Source organism: Spermophilus citellus (genome assembly GCF_964194105.1).
Source record: "Spermophilus citellus genome assembly, chromosome: 16".
Classification (NCBI taxonomy): Eukaryota; Metazoa; Chordata; class Mammalia; order Rodentia; family Sciuridae; genus Spermophilus; species Spermophilus citellus.
The window spans coordinates 13,206,388-13,225,878 of NC_138196.1; the positions used below are offsets into that span (position 1 = coordinate 13,206,388).

At 38.8% G+C, this 19,491-nt stretch overlaps 1 pseudogene across 1 annotated transcript in view; it reads right to left on the bottom strand.

Moving 5' to 3' along the window:
* The window catches only part of LOC308635267 (serine/threonine/tyrosine-interacting-like protein 2), a 43,449-nt pseudogene extending 30,146 nt beyond the window's left edge, over positions 1 to 13,303 (bottom strand). The window contains exon 1 of the transcript in view: positions 13,243 to 13,303. The product of the transcript in view is annotated as a serine/threonine/tyrosine-interacting-like protein 2 (transcript). The remainder of the gene's footprint in view (positions 1 to 13,242) is intronic.
* Between the last annotated feature and the right edge of the window lie 6,188 nt (positions 13,304 to 19,491).

Here is a 19,491-nt window from a genome sequence, read left to right on the forward strand (position 1 = left end):
TGGATTGTATGGAAGCTTTAATTAATTCTTCTCCTTCTTCTGAAATGTTCTACATAGGAGTTACATTAAGATAAATACAATCAGGTAATCACATGCATTTACCTCTTTACCTTACATGTTTAATGTCACACACATACACATACATTTTTGGTCAAATTTTATGAACAGTAAATCATGATTCATATCAGTTATTCAGATAGGATGGTAGGACTCTTCGAAGTATCAAGGAAAGAGTATTTTTGTAATCTAAATATATCATAGGAAAATAAGTATAGAGTGCTAATGGGTAATGACCAAGTCTTAGCAGTATTGTTATTTTCATGAATAATACAAATATATTAACATTTTGATATTTCAAATACGGATATGGAAGACAGACTATTTGTCCTAAAAAACCCAGCTAATTTACATTATAAGCCTACTGTATGCATAAAATAATTAATTTTAAACTACAAATTCCTGAAGACAGATTTCCTTGTGATGAATGGACTTTGAAAGCTTGCAATGAACATTTTCTAGAGGTAGCATACCCTGGGGCCAAGTTCTATCTCTGCTGTTTCATCTTTTCTCATTTCCTTTTCTAGATTCTGTTTCTTTGGGTCATAAATTCCTATTAATCATTAAAACCACTTCTTTGGGTTTATGAAATTCAAGTTTAGTTCATTGGTTTAATTGCAAGTTAACTTTTTGAATGAAAATACCAGACACATGAAGAAAAATTCAAATATGTATGCTTTCATTATATAGAACTTACAACATATTTTTTTTCCCATGAGAAAACCATGGTTCTTCCTTCCCATTGGGACATTTAACTTCCAAAGTGTCTAGGACCACATTTCATGAAAATTTGCTATATTCCTAATTATATTCAGTTATGTCATTTGCTGGCTCATCTGCAATAACTGTTAAAATGAAAATAACACAAACCATTAAAATCATTTAGCAAATATTTTCATAGGAATTTGATATCTTTTTTTCTATTAAATCTTCCTGAGAAGAAAATCTGGGTAACTAATTTTATCCCTATCTGGGAGGGAACACAGAGCCATGTAATTTCCACAATTATTTTAACAATATCAAAAGTGAGAAGGGCTGGGGATGTGGCTCAAGCCGTAGCGCGCTCGCCTGGCATGCGTGTGGCCCGGGTTCGATCCTCAGCACCACATACCAACAAAGATGTTGTGTCTGCCGAGAACTAAAAAATAAATATTAAAAATTCTTTCTCTCTCTCTCTCTCTCTCTCTCTCTCTCCTCTATCACTCTCTCTCTAAAAAAAAATTTAAAAAAAAGTGAGGGCTGGGCTGTAGCTCAGGGGCAGAGCACTTGCCTAGCATGTTCGATCTTTAACACCATATACAAATAAAATAAAGGCACTCTGTCCATCTACAACTACAAAAAAATTTTTTTAAGTGAAAGACAATGGAAAAATACTATATTACTATCAGTTTGCTTCCATAGAATCCAATTTTCCAAACCCAGTATAAAATTTGCCCTTTGTGCCTAGGCTAGTTCTTATTTATTTTTTCTTATTTTTATTTGTTATTTAAAATTTAAAAATATAGATTTGTCTAATAATCAACCATGATTTTAGTGTTGTCTTCTCAGTAGCACATTAAATGTACAAATAATGAATGTGACAAATTATGCTCATGTCATTATAAATGTTAGATTAAAATAATGACAGATGTACTTAAAGGATAATTCACCTTGCATGGCCAGACTGTGTAAACGATAGGTCTCTGGGCAATATGGAAGTACCACAAACCACTATTAATAGCTCCACTGTTTTTCCTGGAATGGTACTGAAATTACCTACATCATTTCATGTAGTTTACCAGCTTCGTAACACAGTTCAGTGTGGAATTCTTAAGTAACCTAGAATGATAAGGGAAGGCCAGAGAGAAATGCACTGCAATATCCCTAACTTAGCCCTATGCACAACTGCTTGATATATTAATTAATCTTAATTCAGTGTCTGAGATTTTGATGTTGAAATGTATTTATTTATTTATCCTCCAGGCTGGGTTGGTTTCTCAAACTTTCCTTATCTTTGAAACTATATTTAAATGGGTGGGTAAAATTAGTCACCATTTCTGTGTTACTGGGTGGTTAAAGACCTTCTGTGGAGCACAAGTTTTATCCTAATACAGGTTTTGATAGCAGGGGTATAAGATTGTTTGCTAAAGTTAAAGTCCTCCAACAAGAAATGTGATCAATCCATAGATCTTTTCATTCTGTGATCCAGCGTTAAGACTTTCAGAGATGATATATAAAGAAACTAAGGGGTGTATCTCAGTGGTAGTGTGTACCTTGTATGTGTGAGACCCTGGGTTCAATCACCAGCACTACAAAAAGAGAGAGAAGGAGAAGGAGAGAGAGAGGAAGATGGAAGGGTGTGAGAGAGAGAAATTTGTTCAGCTTGTTCACATTTAACACAAAGAAAAAAAATCACTTTAACACTTAAAAGAATGAATTACTAATAAGGTCACTGCTGTTTTCTTTTTAAATATGATATATATTTATTTATTACTTTGCAGTGATGAGGGTGGAGCCCAGGGCCTCATTTATGCTACTCAAGCACTCTACCACTGAGCCACATCCCCTGCCCCATGGCATAGTTTTCATGTCTACAACAACCCTCTTTATGTGGTACTTTTAATTAATAGTTTTCTGTAGCTTTATTGCATTGCATGTCAATCAAGACTTGTACAACTGGCATAAACAGGGTTGGGAACAAATCTTTGGCACAACCAGAAGGTTAAAGGTTCAACGCCAACTGGGGAGGAACATGGATAAGTGTTGGGCACCACTTAATCTATTTTCTAGAAATGAGTTAGGGTTTGGTTCATCTAGGGAGCTGGGAAGGGAAGATATATATTTCTAGCACTTTCTACAGAGCACCATCGTGAGATAAAATGGGGCAGCAGTAGAGGTATTCTGCTTATTCATAGCTCAGGACCAAAGGATCCAAAAACTTAATGGCTTAAATTGGCCATTTTACTTGGCTAATGATTTTGTGAGTCAGGAATTGGGGAGAGTTGAGCTGGAGTAAATTTTTCTGTGATCCATGTGGTATCAGCTGGGGTGGCTGGTACTGGAGGTACACTTCCAAGATGGCTTCTTCTCCCATGTGTCTGGTGTCCTGATATCTCTCTCTCTCTCTCCCTCTCTCTCTCTCTCTCTCTCTCTCTCTCTCTCTCCCCATCCCTGCTCCCTTCCAAGCACACACTTTTTTTTCTCCCTTTCTCCCTCCTCCCCCTTCTTTGATTCTCCTCCTACCCTTATTTGTTGCCCCATAATCCTGCCATAATCCTCACATGGCTTGGACTTCCTTAGAATATGGCTGAGTCAGGGCAGGCAGACTTCAGCCCATCATGACCTAAGATGTCTGGCCCTCAGAAACATCAGAATGTACCTCCATCACATTCTATTGGTTCAAAAAGTCACTCAAGCCAGCCTAGGTTCAAAAGGAAGGAAACAGCTTCCCCTTATGATAGAGGAATAGAATGAGTATACAGGAAGAAGGAAGTGATGGTGGCAATCTTGGAGATGAATTGTCTTCATTTCCTAGGATTGCTGTAACAAAGGACTGCAAAATCCAGGGGTATAATCCTGTAACCCCAGCTACTCTGGGGGGCTGAGGCAGGAAGATAGCAAGTTCAAGGCCAGTTTGAGCAAATTAGCAAGACCTTGTCTCAAAATAAAAATAAAAAGAGCTGGAGGTGTAGCGCAATCTCTAGTACTGCCAAAGAACAAAAGCAAACAAGCAAAACCAACAAACAAGGCTCCAGAACTGGGGGGGGGGCTTATCAAGGCAGGGTGGTGCACATCTGTAATCCCAGTGACCTGGGAAGCTGAGGCAGGAGGATTGTAAATTGGAGGCCAGCCTGGCAACTTAGCCAGGCCCTAAGCAATTTAGCAAGACACTTTCTCAAAATAAAAAAGTCTGGGGATATGGCTCAGTGGTTAAGCACCCATGGGATCAATCCCCAGGACCAAACCAAACCAAACTAACCCTAGGGGACTTAAAAAAAAAAACACAAAAACAGAAATTGATTCCCCTATAGGTCAGTAAACCTAAAGTTCAAAATCAGGGTGTTGTTATATCAGTGTTTTCTGAAGCCTTGGGGGAGAGTCCATCCATGCCTGTCTCCAGCTTCTAGTGGTGGCCAGCAATTCTTGCTGTTTCTTGGCTTACAAACACATGGCTCCAAACTCTGTTCATGTTTGCACGGCCATCTCCTCCTGAGTTTCTTTGAAACACGACTTTATTTGCAGCAAATGAACAAGGGGAAAATCCCCTCTGAATTAGATCACAAGCAAATGGTATCAGTCAGCTGTGAAATTATTTTTCCTATCTTAGTTTGGTTTTAATCCTATCTAGCACACTCAAAACTGTACCTAAGTTTTCTACCTTACAAAGTTTCTTCTGACAATTTAATACTAATGGAAAGAGGCAAGTTTAGTATATAGGCATTTTTTTTCTGAATCATTGGAAAAGTTGCCAATGTGATGTTTCATCATCACTAAATAATTTATTATGTATTTTCTATAAATATAAGTTAAGCATTCTCTTACACAGCATGATACAATGCTGAAAGTCAGGAAATGAACATCGATAAACTACTACCATCTATTCTCCAGAATCCATTTGAATTTTGTCAGATGTTCCAATAAGGTCCCCTTAAGCAAAGAATACAGTGGAGAACTGTGCTTGGAACTTGGTTTTCATACCTCATTAGTCTCCAACATTTCCTCAGTCTTTATTAGATTTTCATGACCTTGACACTTTTGAAAGATTCCAGGGCAGTGATTGTGTAGAACCTCTCAGTTTGGGATTAGTTCAATTTTCCCCTAGGATTAGGCTTAAGATGTGTGTCTCTGGCAGGAATTACACAGACACTGTGCTCTTCTTACTGTATCCTATCAAGTGAGCTCAATTTCACTTGGTCTCGTCACTGATGTAGCCTTTGATTACTCAGTACGCGCCAGGTTTCTCCACTGTGGAGGTATTCTACATCCCTTGGTAATAATGCCTGCTTTGAAGGAAGGCACACTGAAACTCATGCAAATATCATATTCATCCTCCAACTCTCAATATATTCATTTATTTTGTCAGTTTGGACTCACTGTGTCCCATTTTAATTCACTGGTATCATTATTTATTTTAAGGCTCAAATTGTCTCCAACTTAACGAGTGCTTTTAAGCTGACTCCGGGTGCTTTTGCTGACCCCATCATTTTTTAGCCCTTCTTTACTTTTAGTTCTATGTTTTGGTCTCACGTTGTACATTTTTGGCCCTCGCCCTGGAGTTTGTTATTTCTCTTCCTTATAGTGGGGAATGATGTTTAGAAGCCAAGATCTGAGCCACGGGTGTGCTCATGGCTTTTGGGTAATATCTGCTCCCGAACCTCCAGCAGACAGAGCTAGGGACTCTGTCCCCACTGGAGTAGATGCCCACCTTGCTTGTCTCCTCAATGACTTTAGGACTTCATTGTCTGTCCTAAAGTGAAAGAGAAAAGAAAAAAGCTATATTTTTTCTTTCTTTCTTTGTTTTAAATATATATATTTTTTGGTTGCTGATGGACCTTTATTTATTCATAGATGATGCTGTAAGTCGAACCCAGTGCCTCACACATGGTAGGCAAGCACTCTATATTTTGTTCTTCAGGTCTGTTTTACTCAGTGTGTTCCCTGGGCTGATAGAGCTCCTGTGAGTTACTTATCGTTCTTGGTTGGCCAACATCTTTTCTCTGCCTTTGGTTGCATATATTTGGGGCAAAATTGACTTCAACCTTGCTCCAGTGGTGGGGATGTGATTCAGTGCTGGCCAGTTTACCACATTCTCCTTAGGATAGTAATTAGTATTACCTTTTATGTTGTTGCTTAGACAAAAAGAAAAAGGGGGGAAAAAGCAAGAAAAAAATTCAGGCATTCAGCTATAACTTCTTTCTTTGTCTCATAACCCACATCCTGCTCATCAACATTGTCTTTCTTCAAAACACTCTAGATATAACCATTTCTCCCATTATAAGGGAAGAGAGGAGCCCTTAACCAATCCCCTGCTTCCAGTCTTATTATACTATAGAATATTCTTCACACAACAGCCAAAGAGAGTGTTTTAAAACTTTAAGATAGATTATGTCACCATGCTCAAGATCCTTTGTTGGCTTCCCCTTACACTTGGAAGAAAATCTAATGTCTTTTCTATGACCAACCAGTGCCTGCATCAGGGCTATATCATCTGAGGAACTTATAAAACTACAGATGACTGGATCCACTCAAGAGAGTCTAACTTAATTGACTTGAATGGGGTCTGAACATTGGTTTCTCTTAAAAACTTCCCATTTAATTTAACGTTCAGTCAGAGGTGAGAGCCACTGCCTACATGATCTGGCCCTACCTACCTGTCAGGTCTCTTATGTTATTCTTAGCATATGTGTTAGTCAGCTTTATGTTGCTGTGACAGAGTACCTGTGATAATCAACTTAAAAGGAAAAAGGTTTATTTCAGTTCACAGTTTTAGAAATTTCAGTCTATGGTTGGTTGGCCCCGTTGCTTTGGGCCTGAGGCAGCATAGAACATCGTGATGGAACAGAGGAAACCTGTTCACCTCATGGCAACTAGGAAGTAAAAAGAAAGGCAGAAAGGGGCCAGGATTCCAAAATCCCCTATAAGGGTGTGCCTTCAGTGACTTCATTTCCCGCCCTGTGCCTTTATTATATATCGTCCTGTTACTAACTTTTTGAGTCCGGAGGCTGGGCTCTTTTTCCCTCTTGGAACTGAAGAAACAATGACAAGACTGAACACTGATGGTGGTGAAGGAGACTGTTATTCTCGGCCAAGAAGAGGAGAAGTGGGAGATAAATGCAAAAATCAACTTCTCGCCCCTTGGAGTCAAGAGGTTATAGACATAAGGTAAAAGAAATGAGGGAGAGGGATTGGCTAATAAGGGGGAAAATATCCATGTTTTATTATAATGAAGTAAGAGGCCATCTGGTAACACTGTGGCAGCCAATACCTTTCAGCCAGCCCACCCCAAGAGAACTCGCCACTGGGCATCCTGTCCTTGAAGTCAAGCAGGATTAGGTCAAGGCAAAAATTCAGCCTTGAGCTCTAGGCAGGACAAGACCAGGGCTGGGTTACATGATTACTCAGGATGCCCAGTCCCTTCTTTCTGTTTATCAATTTGCACGGATTTACCTCTTCCATGCCTTCTTCTCTAAAAATCCTAACTGGAACCAATCTCTCACTACTTTGGCAGTGAACACTTTCTACTTCTCTAATGATGTCACATCTTGCTTATTAGTACACTTAAAATACCTTAATTAAACCAATATCTAATGAGTTCTTATAACATTCAAGAGTCCAGATAAATATAATTAGTTTGTGCCCAAAGCAGCCAATTATTTAGTAAAAGGGAAAAATATACCTTTTATCAGTTGATTTTTATCAATCAGCCATTATCTCTCCTAATATTTTGTTTATTCTCATATCCTTTTTATTCCCACCTTCTGGAATTCCTGTTAGACCATCATTGAAGTTGTACCTTACAGGCAAATCTCAATGCCTTATCATGTGTTCTATTTATTTGTCTTTTTCCTTTATACAGGAATATTTTTTTTTCAAATTATCTTCCATTTTACTAATCCCCCCTTCAGCTGAGTCTAATGTGATTAACCTATTCCTCTGGATGTACTTAAATTTAAATTTGTCTTTTTCTCATAGTAAATTATCATTTATCTTTTTGGTGGCTTTTATATTTTTTAAGACATAAAATACACACTTAGATTCTGATCTATTTTAGATTGTTTTTCTCAGTATCAAGTTGCAAGATAGAAGACCTCCTGTTCATTATAACCCTGATTCCCATGCGCTCTTGATAAACTTCTCTTGTAAGTCCCCCTTCAGCGAGGAGAGTTTTGTCTGTGGTCATCCCATGCATTTCCTCAGGGTGTTCCAGAGGAACCACTGGGCCAGGACTGTGGAAATGACCAGGCTTGAGGTTTTGTGAGCAGAATCAGGAAGAGTAAACTCAGACTACAGGCTAATGAAAGCCACAGAGTTGGCATTTTTATTGCTCATAGAACACTTCATTTTCCCCAAGAGACCTAATGGCCATCCTCCTGGTCTTATTGCCTGATATTTTTAGTATTCTGTTGGCTGGGATTAGAGCTTTTGAAGGGTGTTAGTTTTATTTGGACATTGCAGTTCCTGCTTCCCCTTCAGGTGCTATGACAGATCTTCTCTTCCTGGTGGGTATTAAAACCCGGTCATTGTCAAAGCAATACCACCCCTTCCACCCACCTTCCCAGCATCAATTCTCATTTTTAATCAGACTATCTTTCAATTCCCTCTGTGATCCCTGCACTTTAGAACTCTCTTGCTTTCTGGAAAGATCAGCTAAAAATTAACTTCTTTTTTCTTTTTGGGGGTACCAGGGATTGAGCTCAGGGGCACTCAGCCACTGAGCCACATCCCCAGCCCTATTTTGTATTTTATTTAGAAACAGGGTTCTCACTGAGTTGCTTAGCACCTCACTTTTGCTGAGGCTGGCTTTGAACTTTCTATCCTCCTGCCACAGCCTCCCGAGCTGCTGGGGGGGAAAAAAGGAAAAAAAAAACTTCTTTCGATTAACTTTTATCCCATGTTTATAAAGGAGTAGTCTATCACATTATTGGAACGAGGAGAAAGACTAGATAACTATTCAACTATGTAAGATCTACCTCACCAGAAAAAGGCAGTTTGATACAAGTCATAATAGAGAAGTGAAGGAAACCCTATGGTGATTTGGAAAAGTGAGTGAAATTGCAAATTAGGAATGAACAAACATGTCATTCTGTGAAGTGGATTATAGTCCTGTGTGTGGCTGGACTTGAGTTGTGCCTGTTGGAGGCAGTCTCAGAGAATCTGGCTGGAAACACACCAGTGTTTCCATACAGGATCTCTCCCAGAGGTCGGCATGTTATGCATGATAAATCCTGACTGGAGGAGCAAGTATGTATGAAAACATGCCACCAACATAAGCAATGGAGCCTGAATATATAGAATAATATACGCCTCACTGTCTCAGCTTCCTCACCTGAAAACGAGAGGCTAAAATGATAGGAATTCTAAATTCCTTTGGGTTCTCATATTCTATTCATTTGACTCAGTGCCAATCCTAATTAGTTACAATTTAAGCAAGGAAAACTTGTGGATAACTTTTTGTTAAGGGTAAATGAATTTCACTGTCAATCTGCTACAGGGAAAGGAGAAAGGCTGTCTTGAAAACTGCTGTTTAATGCATTGAAGAACAAAGAGGATCTGAGGCTGACCCATTAGAGAGCGACACTTTTGTAACCCGCTCAAAGTAGCTGCTATCCTGGGCTAAAGAGACGTTGCTTAGAAGTTTCCTTTTGAGATTCCGGATTTCAAGAGCTTTCTCTGTACGCAGCCTTCAGGTTCTAAAAATAAACAAAATAGGAAGACTTCTCCTTGGAGGAAACATTTAGCAACAAAAACCACAGGAGTTTGAAAGGGAAATTCATTGTCCAGCAAAGGAAGGAGAAAAATCGTGCTTTCTTCCTTTAAAAAAAAAATGCCGAGTTTTCTAAAAGTTCCTTAGATTAAAAACGAAAAGGAAACACGACAGTGGAGAATAAAAGAGTTTGCATTTGTGATGTGGGAACAACCAATCACCCCTGAGCCATTTAGGAATACTTTTATTTCAAAAGAATAAAAGAAAAAAAAAGCCGTGAAGTTTCATTTTTATGTATCCATAATACACTTATTCATTGATTCATTCTTTTATCTAGTACATTTTTTTTTTCTGCTTTGCAATGTTTGTTTGAACACAACAAAGGGATTGAACCCAGGGGCACTTAACCTCTGAGTCACATCCCCAGCCCTTTTTGTTTTATATTTTATTTTGAGATAGGGCCTTGCTAAATTGCTAAGGCTGGCTTTGAACTTGCAATCCTCTTGCCTCAGCCTACCAAGCTGCTGAGATTACAGGCATGTTCCACTGAGCACGGCCTGCTTGTAAGTGATGATTGAACTCAGGGCCTCACACATGCTAGGCAGGGGCTCTATCGCTAATCTACACCCCAACCTCTATCTATTAAATATCTTTTGAGAATTTAATACATGTCAGATGTTGTACCAGGCACTAAGCTGGAGATGTGACCTGACTTTTAGTTCCAAAGTGATCCGTCAACATGGTGACCTCAGCCGTTCCCTCAGGGTGGTAGACCCTGTGGCCTGGCTGGTTTGATTTTTTATTTCATCATTCTTCCAGGATGTTTTTGCCTATTGCAGAGTTTAAAGAGCTGAAAATTTCATTTCTCAAAATAGATTCCTCCAATTTGATATATCTGCATGAGATTTTGGAGGAGAAAACGAAGTGGAGATCATTTTCATGACTTTTGCCTAATTCCATTGCATTACATGTGGGGTTTTCTGGGTAGTAAGGGTATTGTGTTCATCCTCCAGGTTTCTACTTATTGAGAGGAGCCGCCATGGAGAGGAAGCTGAATGCTGTATTTAGCTTCTTGGTTCCCACTTCCTAATTTCTCCATGACAGCTATGACCATATGTTGTTCTTGAACCTGATTGTCCAGGTTGTATCCTCAGCTTCCCAATGAGGTGGTTCTAAGGAGTGTCCCTAGGACTCATTTCTAGAGACCAACCTCTGCCAAAGGTTTTATTAACAACTAATTCCATGCATTAAATCCATTTTTGTTGAAAATAGGAAGAATCAGTTGTTTCCTGTACTGAAACACACTTGGATGATGTTGTTTGTAGATAATCATATTAGAAATCTTGGAGGTATACAATCTTGAGCTGTTTTTATTGTAAGGGATCCCTCTATATTTGGTTTTTATTTTCTTATCAAATATTGCAATGATGATTATTATATACACATATGAGACGGTCACTGGAATTGACCATATGCAGCAGGGATTAAGAGAACGAGTTCCAGTTGGAAGAGCTGGAACTTTGGCTCACTCTGGGTTTCCCAGGTTCTAGAACCACACCTGGAACAAAACAGATCCCTATAAAAATTTTCTTTTGGGCTGGAGATGTGGCTCAGGTGGTAGCGCGCTCGTCTGGCATGCGAGCGGCCCAGGTTCGATCCTCGGCACCACATACCAACAAAGATGTTGTGTCCACCGAGAACTAAAAAATAAATATTAAAAAAAATTCTCTCTCTCTCTCTCCTCTCTCACTCTCTCTTAAAAAAATTTCTTTTGACTGTATTAGTTTGATTCCTGATCTAATTCGTAGAAGGTAAATGACATGGCCCTCTGGGAAAGCCAGATTTTGTACCCAGAGGTATATGCTACCAGAGCAGGAATCCTGTGGATCCAGGCAGGGTAGGCAGGGTACTAGGACTATTGTAGGTCCTGCCATTATGGGAGAACTGAAGATTGTGCCCAGGCCTGACCCTCCCTCACCTGGACTCTGGGATAACTCAGAGAATTGGGCAAGGGCTGGGGCAAGCAGATAGAGCCAAATGTGGGGTACACATGTAATAATCCTAGCACAACCATATGTGTTCACATGTGGGACATTGATATTCAGTTATGCAGTTCTTCTGCCAGCCTAGCCTGGGAAAAATATAGTGTTTGCATTCCCTGGGGAGCAGAGTGTTTGTGTGTCTGCTGATGATCACCTGACTGTCCCTGGTCAGCCACAAATATTATTCCAAAGAGATGGAGTATTTTTCATCAACTAAAACGACTTTCCAGGGCTGGGGCTGGGGCTCAGTGGTAGAGCGCTTGCCTAACACATGTGAGGCACTGGGTTTGATCCTCAGCACAACATAATAAATAAATAAATAAAATAAACAAAATAAAGATATGTGTCCATCTACAATTGAAACATTTTTTAAGTCCTTAAAAAAATAAATTAAAATAGCTTCCCAGCATGATGTAAAGTAAGGATTGGAGCATGACATGTCAGCAGATCCCAAACTAATCATGTGGCTTAAGCAAGTTTTTAGATGTCTTTAAACTTCAGTTTCTTAATGTGCCAAATGGGGAAAGAAGTACCAGGTAGTTGTGAAGATTAAATTTATGTGCACAAAACACAAGCTCTCCCCCATTCTCCAGTTTAAAAATGACCCCATGATGAGCGCTCCCCTCCCCCTCCTCTCTGAGGATCCTTAATCACTCCCTGGACCTCATCTCTTTGCTGTGTGCAGTTTGGCTCTCATGTGAGATGCTCATGCATTATTCATCGAGCACCTACTACTGCATAATATAGACTTCAAATGACACAAAGATGAACAATAAATAATTCTTTATAATACAGCAGTAAATCAATACAATAGTCGTTTGTTGCATTATATGAGGTTGCTGTTTTTGTAGGTTAAAAGTGGCCTGATGATTCTGATATCCCACAGTTCAACTTATCTATTCTCCCCCCCCCCTTTCTCTCTTAACCTGAAGTGCTGGGTTTTAAGCCCAGACCTTGTGCATGCTAGGCAAGTGCTCTACTACTGAGTTACACACCTGCAGCCCCTACTTATCTATACTGGAGTGCTCACAATCCAGTGATACACTGGGAAGTAATTTAGAAACTGCTTTAGTTTCTTATTTTTGCTCTCTAGGGCATGGTTACTGCTGCTCCTGGTCATTTTTCTGTTAGGAACCAGACCTTAGAAATTCTTTTTTTTTTTTTTTTTTTTTTAAAGAGAGAGTGAGAGAGGGGAGAGAGAGAGAGAGAGAGAGAGAGAGAGAGAGAGAGAGAGAGAGAATTTTTAATTTTTATTTTTTAGTTCTCGGCAGACACAACATCTTTGTTGGTATGTGGTGCTGAGGATCGAACCCGGGCCGCACGCATGCCAGGCGAGCGCGCTACCGCTTGAGCCACATCCCCAGCCCCAGACCTTAGAAATTCTAAATGGGGCATCCTGGCAACTCTGAGCTGAGACTCCAGCTAGTAGCTCTAACAATTCTCTGAAGATACTGATCTTTTTCCAGGGTGATATTTTCTATCCCTTTTTATTCCTCTGTGCTTCTCTGGCTATGAGATCCAGGAAGGGTGATACTGCAGACAGGTACTAGCACAGTGGGATCTGAGAAATCAGAGCCGGTATTTTTAAAATATAAAATGTGAATGATGGAGAGGACAGAAGGTGATGGTGATTCCTAACTAGAAGTAAAACTCTCAGTGTGTCAAATATTCTGTGGGCATTTAGTTGTCTTGCTACTAACACTTTTGGACAGAGGCCCTTGTACGAGGATCTGAGATTACCTGGGAAGCGGCCAACTCCTTCTGCACCTGTGTCTCTCCCAGGGGAGACAGCGTGTACCATGGCTTGGGCCTGTCTGGAGTTAGAGAGCTAATTTCTTAGCTGTCTTTTAAAGAACTCCTGGAGATAGCCAAAAGGAGGGAGGTATGCTTCTTGCCTTCAGAAAACCATAAATTCAGTCTTTTTTCACTGACTTTAGCTTTTTGATGAGCTACAAATGTGATTCAAAATCAAAACTCTTGGTTTTAAGTTTTGCCTTTATTACCCATTGTCCTCCAGAAGGTTCTGCATTTAACATGTGAGAAGATATCCCACATATGTATGAGGATTAACTGAAAGCAGAACAAGAAAACACGTTGTAACATGTGTTATACTTTTCTAAAATGAGGGGCTGTTGTGTTCTTTATCCTGTCTTGAAATCTACCTCCTCAGTAAGGAGTGACAGCTTTATCACTTTTATCACTTTGTTTATCACTTTTATCACTTTGATCATCTAACAGACAGAATAAAGCTTGTCTTATCTGCTTCTTACTTTTTTGACTAGGAAACCACTGGCCTCTACAAAGTACATGAAGCAAATCAGCAGGTGCTGACAAATTATTAGTATGAATGATATGGACTCATCTGCTTTGTGGTACTGTTCAGTGGTTAAGGCTCCAAAGGCAGACATGTGTGGCTTCTCATTCTAGTTCTGCTGCTTACTGTTTGTATGAAACCAGGCAAGACAGTTCATTCTTCTAAATCGCAGTATATTCATGAAGTATGAGTAGGTGTGAAAAATAAGTGAGGAAATTTATGCAAAGCATAGAGTATAGTCCTCAATAAATGATAATTAGTTTTTTTTGTAATTTAGTGTGTGTGTGTGGGGGGTAGATTTCTTACCATTGGGGAAATGTGGAGGATATAGTCAAATAACATAACACTTTTTGATAATAATAATAATAATATTTTTTAGAACACTTAATATATCTTAACCATAGCACCAGGGACCTCATTGAAATATTTAATCTTTATAAATTTATAGGCTAGGTATTTTCTTCCTGTTGATAGATAGATAGATAGATAGATAGATAGATAGATATAGAGAGGTCCAAATAAGTTAATATTTCTAGAGAGAGTGGGGGATACTGATCCTTCCCTGAGCTATTCTCCCTCACGTCTCCCTCTTTATTCCGCTTGTGCTCAGAGTCACAGTCTGGACAGGTGTACCTGTGCATTGTCTCTTTCCCCGCTAGAGTGATGACTCCTTGGGAATCCCTACACTACTCTGCCTGGGAGGAGCAATGTGAGGGTCTGGCATGTGATAGGGGCAATAAATATTCAGGAAATTAATGAATAGATGAATGAGGAAATCATTCACCAATGCCCTTCTAAGCACTACTGACTCCATGGAGTCCCTGGAGGCTGTTAATGTCATTATTATCTTCTGTCTTCTTTCTTTTTTGTTACATAAAATCTTGTTAGCAGGAGTAACGTTTCATACATATTTTTATCTATAGCACCAAATCAGGGTTTAGCATTAAAAAAATGCTTGCCGTTAAAAATTAAAAATCAATATGTGAAGATTCTTTATCAAAAGAGACATGACAGATCAGGTAAATTATGGCAAAGACCATTTTTCTGAGGGACAGTCTGTTATTCTGAAAAATAAAAAGTTGTTGGCTATATTGTCATAAAGAACTTAGGAAAATTAAATAGCCAAGGAGATTCTAACTTAATATGATTTATGCTGAGTTCATTTCCCGTTACTAGATGTTGATTGATACTGTGTTAATATATACTAAAGTGAAATGGGATTTGCCTCTAAAAGGTACAAATCTCATTCTGACAGGTATTTTTGTTCTGTCTTATCTGCTTGCTGTCACATTCAATCATTTGTGGTTTCTCTTTGCAGAAAGTTATTTCTCTCGATGTCATTCTGCATCTATAGATTATAAATTTGTCTTTTAGAGCCTGTTGAAATCAAGGATTCTCAAATGTAATGGGAAAAGCATTTTCTCTAGGGGATACAGAGTTAAGATGAAGGAAGGGATATATTAGTTGCTAATTTAGGCTGCTTGTGATAAGCTTGCCGTTTGCTCTTTTGGTTTTATTTATTTAATATGTTTCTGCCATTTATTTACTGAGCACTTCTCATGCACCAGTACCTGTACTAGGTGTACGTTTTCACAAGTAAACTCTGAAACAGGAATAGTTCAGGAGTCAGCAAACTTTTGCTGTAAAGGGCCTGGTAGTAAATATTTTGGCCTCTGTGACATTCAGTCACATCATACTAATCAGGTCTGCCATTGTGGTAAGAAAACAAACAACACATAAATATATGGACATGGCCATTTAAGTTCTGTCAACACTTTATTTAGAAAAACAAGCAGCGGAGCTGCAGGTCCATGGCCATAGTTTGTCAACCAATGGAAAATTTGAACATTTAATAAATCAGAACAGTGACATATGACCTATTTCAAACTACTACTGTGATTTATGGCTATTTTTTCCAAGTTGTCTATCTAATTACCAATGAATCCATGAGAAATTTGAACCAAATAATTGTGGTTCTCAACTCTTGGACCAAAGTTTTGATTTAAAATTTGATTTTTCTCATGACAAAATCGTCATTAGCATTGCTACTCCACTAACTCCTAAAAATATCATGGTAGCACCGTGCTTTTAATAATCTTGGTGTCTACTTTTCCAAAAGATGAGGACCTTTAAGAATGCCAAAATCAGAGGTCATGTAGAAGCCAGCACAGAAGGCTCTAGGAGAGGGCCCATCTACGGATTACAGCAGGTGGCCTCATGGCCCTGCGGTAAACCATTTCCTTGGCTTCTCTATCACACTCTTCTCATTACTGTGGGAAAGGCTTTCCTTTTCTCTTCCAGCCACTTTGGGCTGTTGTCCTGGCTACAACACTTACAGGTTGTTAAACCTGGGGGTGTCACCATTTCTAAGTCACAGTGTTTCCTTATGCAAAATGGGGACATAAATTTTACCTATTTCATAGGGTTGTGGCATGGATACATGCTGTGCTATAAGGGCTCATACCAGTGCATGGAACACAGTGAATTCCAGAGAAATGAAAGCTATTTTTGAAACTAATAACAGAAAACACTCATTACTCATTTTGACTATTGTGTTAGGAAGAAGGTACTATCATTATCTCCATTATAAATGAAGAAACTCATGCCACTCACAAAGGATAAACTGGGATTTGAATCAATCAGAATAGTGTCTCATCCTATCTCTTCCTAAAACGTTCATAGATGAGGACTGGGTAGAGATTGTCATTCTTTCTCTTTTGGAAATGAAGAGAGCTAACCTAATATTTAGGTAAAGGAACATTTATCACAAACTTTTCTTGACTGCTGAGCTACCTAACAGACCTTATTCCAGCACTGGGGAATGTTTCAGTTCTGAACTAGAACACAGAATGCATTTTCTTTTAGAATGAATGTTAGAAAAGTTTATGAAATGTAATTGAATAGTATCATTAAAAATATACTTCCTGTGCATTAAAGCCAAATGACCTTTGTAGGTCAACCTGGTGTTTTAGCATTGCCTCAATCAAAAAAACTTGGTTGAGTTTCAAGCATTAATTTATAAATGACATTTGTCAGTGCCTGCTTTGGTATAGTTTTGATATAGGATCAAAACACCACCATACTTTGAAAACAGGCCATTGAATATCTCTAACTGCCCTATTTAAAATGATACCTTTCCTACTTCAACATGTCCTTATCTCCCTGTTTTCCTGTTTTATCTCCACAATCTTATGTGCTATGATTCAATATAATATGTGCATTCATTTTTTGATATCCTTTCTCTTTCCTTCCTCTTAAAAAAACAGCTCCATGGGACAGAGATCTTTGTCTTATTTGTTCATTGTTGTTTCCCAAGCCCCAAGGCACTGCCTGCAACATTCAAGCAGGTTTCAACACATTTTTGTGGAAAGAAAGAATGAATTTAGCTGTCATGTATATAAGGAAAAGTTCCCTTTTCTTGGGCAGATAGAGCCCACTCTGTAACCCATTCTGAGATATTAGTACTAAGGGCAAGTGTGTGAGGATGTAGAATAAAATGTTGCTGTCGGAGGCTTTGAATTAGAGGCTAAGCTTAGATTTTTTGCTCGTCAGTTTTTCTTGAATGAGTGACTTTGAGCTCAATGTTGTCAAATCTCAGGCCCCTCATTTATAAAACTGAGAAGATAAATTATGCCTGTGTCTTAGATGCAAATGAGATAATGTATGAAAATTCTTTAACATCATGCCTGGCACATAGTAAGGCCTGAATAATAAAAGTTAATCCAGACTGGAGCCTATTCAAATGAGACAGGCTGTTTCCAAGGTTGCATTGCTAGAAGACCATCAGAAAAGTCTGGTGCATATTAATGGAAGAATCTAAGTGAGAATGTTTACACTGTGGTTCTTGAACGTGGGTGAGAAAGTTTTAAAGAGGCTTGTAAGACTCATTTGGGGACATTTTCAAGAGTCTCCATGCTCTAGAGAGTCTACAATGTTGGATACATCTTAAGAATTAATGTTGTGATGTGATTCTGCTGCCGAGAGAGGAAAAGGTCTGTGCCTCTATGGTTTTGGGGTGAAATAAATGTTGATAACAATGTACATTATAAAGATATTAAATGCTCATCTTTTCATGGTGCCCATAAACATGACAAGCACATGACATATTGGCTAGATATGACACAAGGAAATGACTACTCCTTTCAAAAGCTTTTTGCATACAGCATTTCTCCCAATGCTCCAAAGGAATAGTTTTCCAGGAGATTTTACTTCTGAATGAAGACACTTCTATTTTAGGGAAAATGGTTTCTTGAATTTTATGCTTGCTAATCATCATTCTTCAAGTTGTCTTTGTGACAAATTGTTGGTGTTTTTCAAAGAATACTTTACATTTCTCAATGTTATCAAATAACCTGGCTCCCTACCCTCAATATTGGAGATCATGTGGGGTCAGTTTGGCTGAGGCAGAAAGGTGACCTTGCCAAATGAACAGAATTGTAATGATAAAAGCTTTTTTTCCCAGTAACTCTTTAAAAGAGAGCAGAATTATCTGACAGTGGGCTTACATGCAGGTGGCAGTTTGCAAAATTTAATGGATCTTCCTTTATGCTACCACGACCTTCTTAATTACCACTAAAAGTTACTTGAAATAATTCATTTTATTAATGCCCAGAAGTTTATATTTTTTGACTATAGGTGCCTAATAAGTACATGAGATTTCTTCTGGTGCTGCAGTATTCATGACTTAAAAAATAATAATAAAAAAATCAAAATTGCTTTCTCTATTTGTAGCATGCATATACGTGGATGTCAATGTGATTTAATAACGTCTTTTAATTAATTATTCTGAGGACAAGGGTGAAGTTGAGGAGGATCCAGGAACAGAAACTGTTATTCATTAGCTTAAAAGCCACGGTCGATAACAGCAGTTTTCCACCTGTCTGGATTTTGGGTCTGCATTGGATTTTGAGTGGCTGACACAGACTCCTTGAGATTGGAGAGCACCCCTCGGGAATAAACAAACATCCTGTGATGCAGAAGTGAGACCAGTGCATGGAGAGAGAGCTCCTTTCTGCCTTTTGCCTTTAGTGCTCTCAAAGGTTTTGGGGAAGCACAAAGAAACCAACATGCTTGCTTATGTAGGAGGCTTCAAGCACTCTTGAGCTTGCTGATCCCTATTTATTAAAAGAATCTGGACCCCATGATGCCACATTCCTTTGAGGTAAAGTCAATAGCAAAGTGAAGTCAAGAACTGTGGGCAAAATGGAGTGTGTTGCTTTTTTCCCCAAGACTAATTGCTTCTAAGTGTACTTCCAGAATTCTCCAAAGATAAAGTGGAAAAAAAAAAACAAGGTATTAGAGCAGAAGGAAAAAACAGATTGTGCACATCAGACGTGTCTTCTGGGAATGCTGATAAAGGAGGGACCTGGCTCAAAATTGTGGAAAATAAATAAACAAACAAACAAACAAACAAATAAATAAATAAATAAATAAATAAACCACCCTGCTGTAATCCATCCAATCTGACCCAGTCTGGACCTCTCTCAGAAGAATCTTGTCTCAGTGAAGGGGGAGAAAGCGTTACTTGTGAAATGCTGCTTGATGTGAATGTGTCATTCACTGCTGCAGAAAGGAAACAATCTTAGTTAGGGACAATGCCAGCTAGTTTTTGGTCAGTGAAATGGTTCATCTGAATATGGTTTATTGAGAATGAGTCCCAGAACAGACCCACTGAG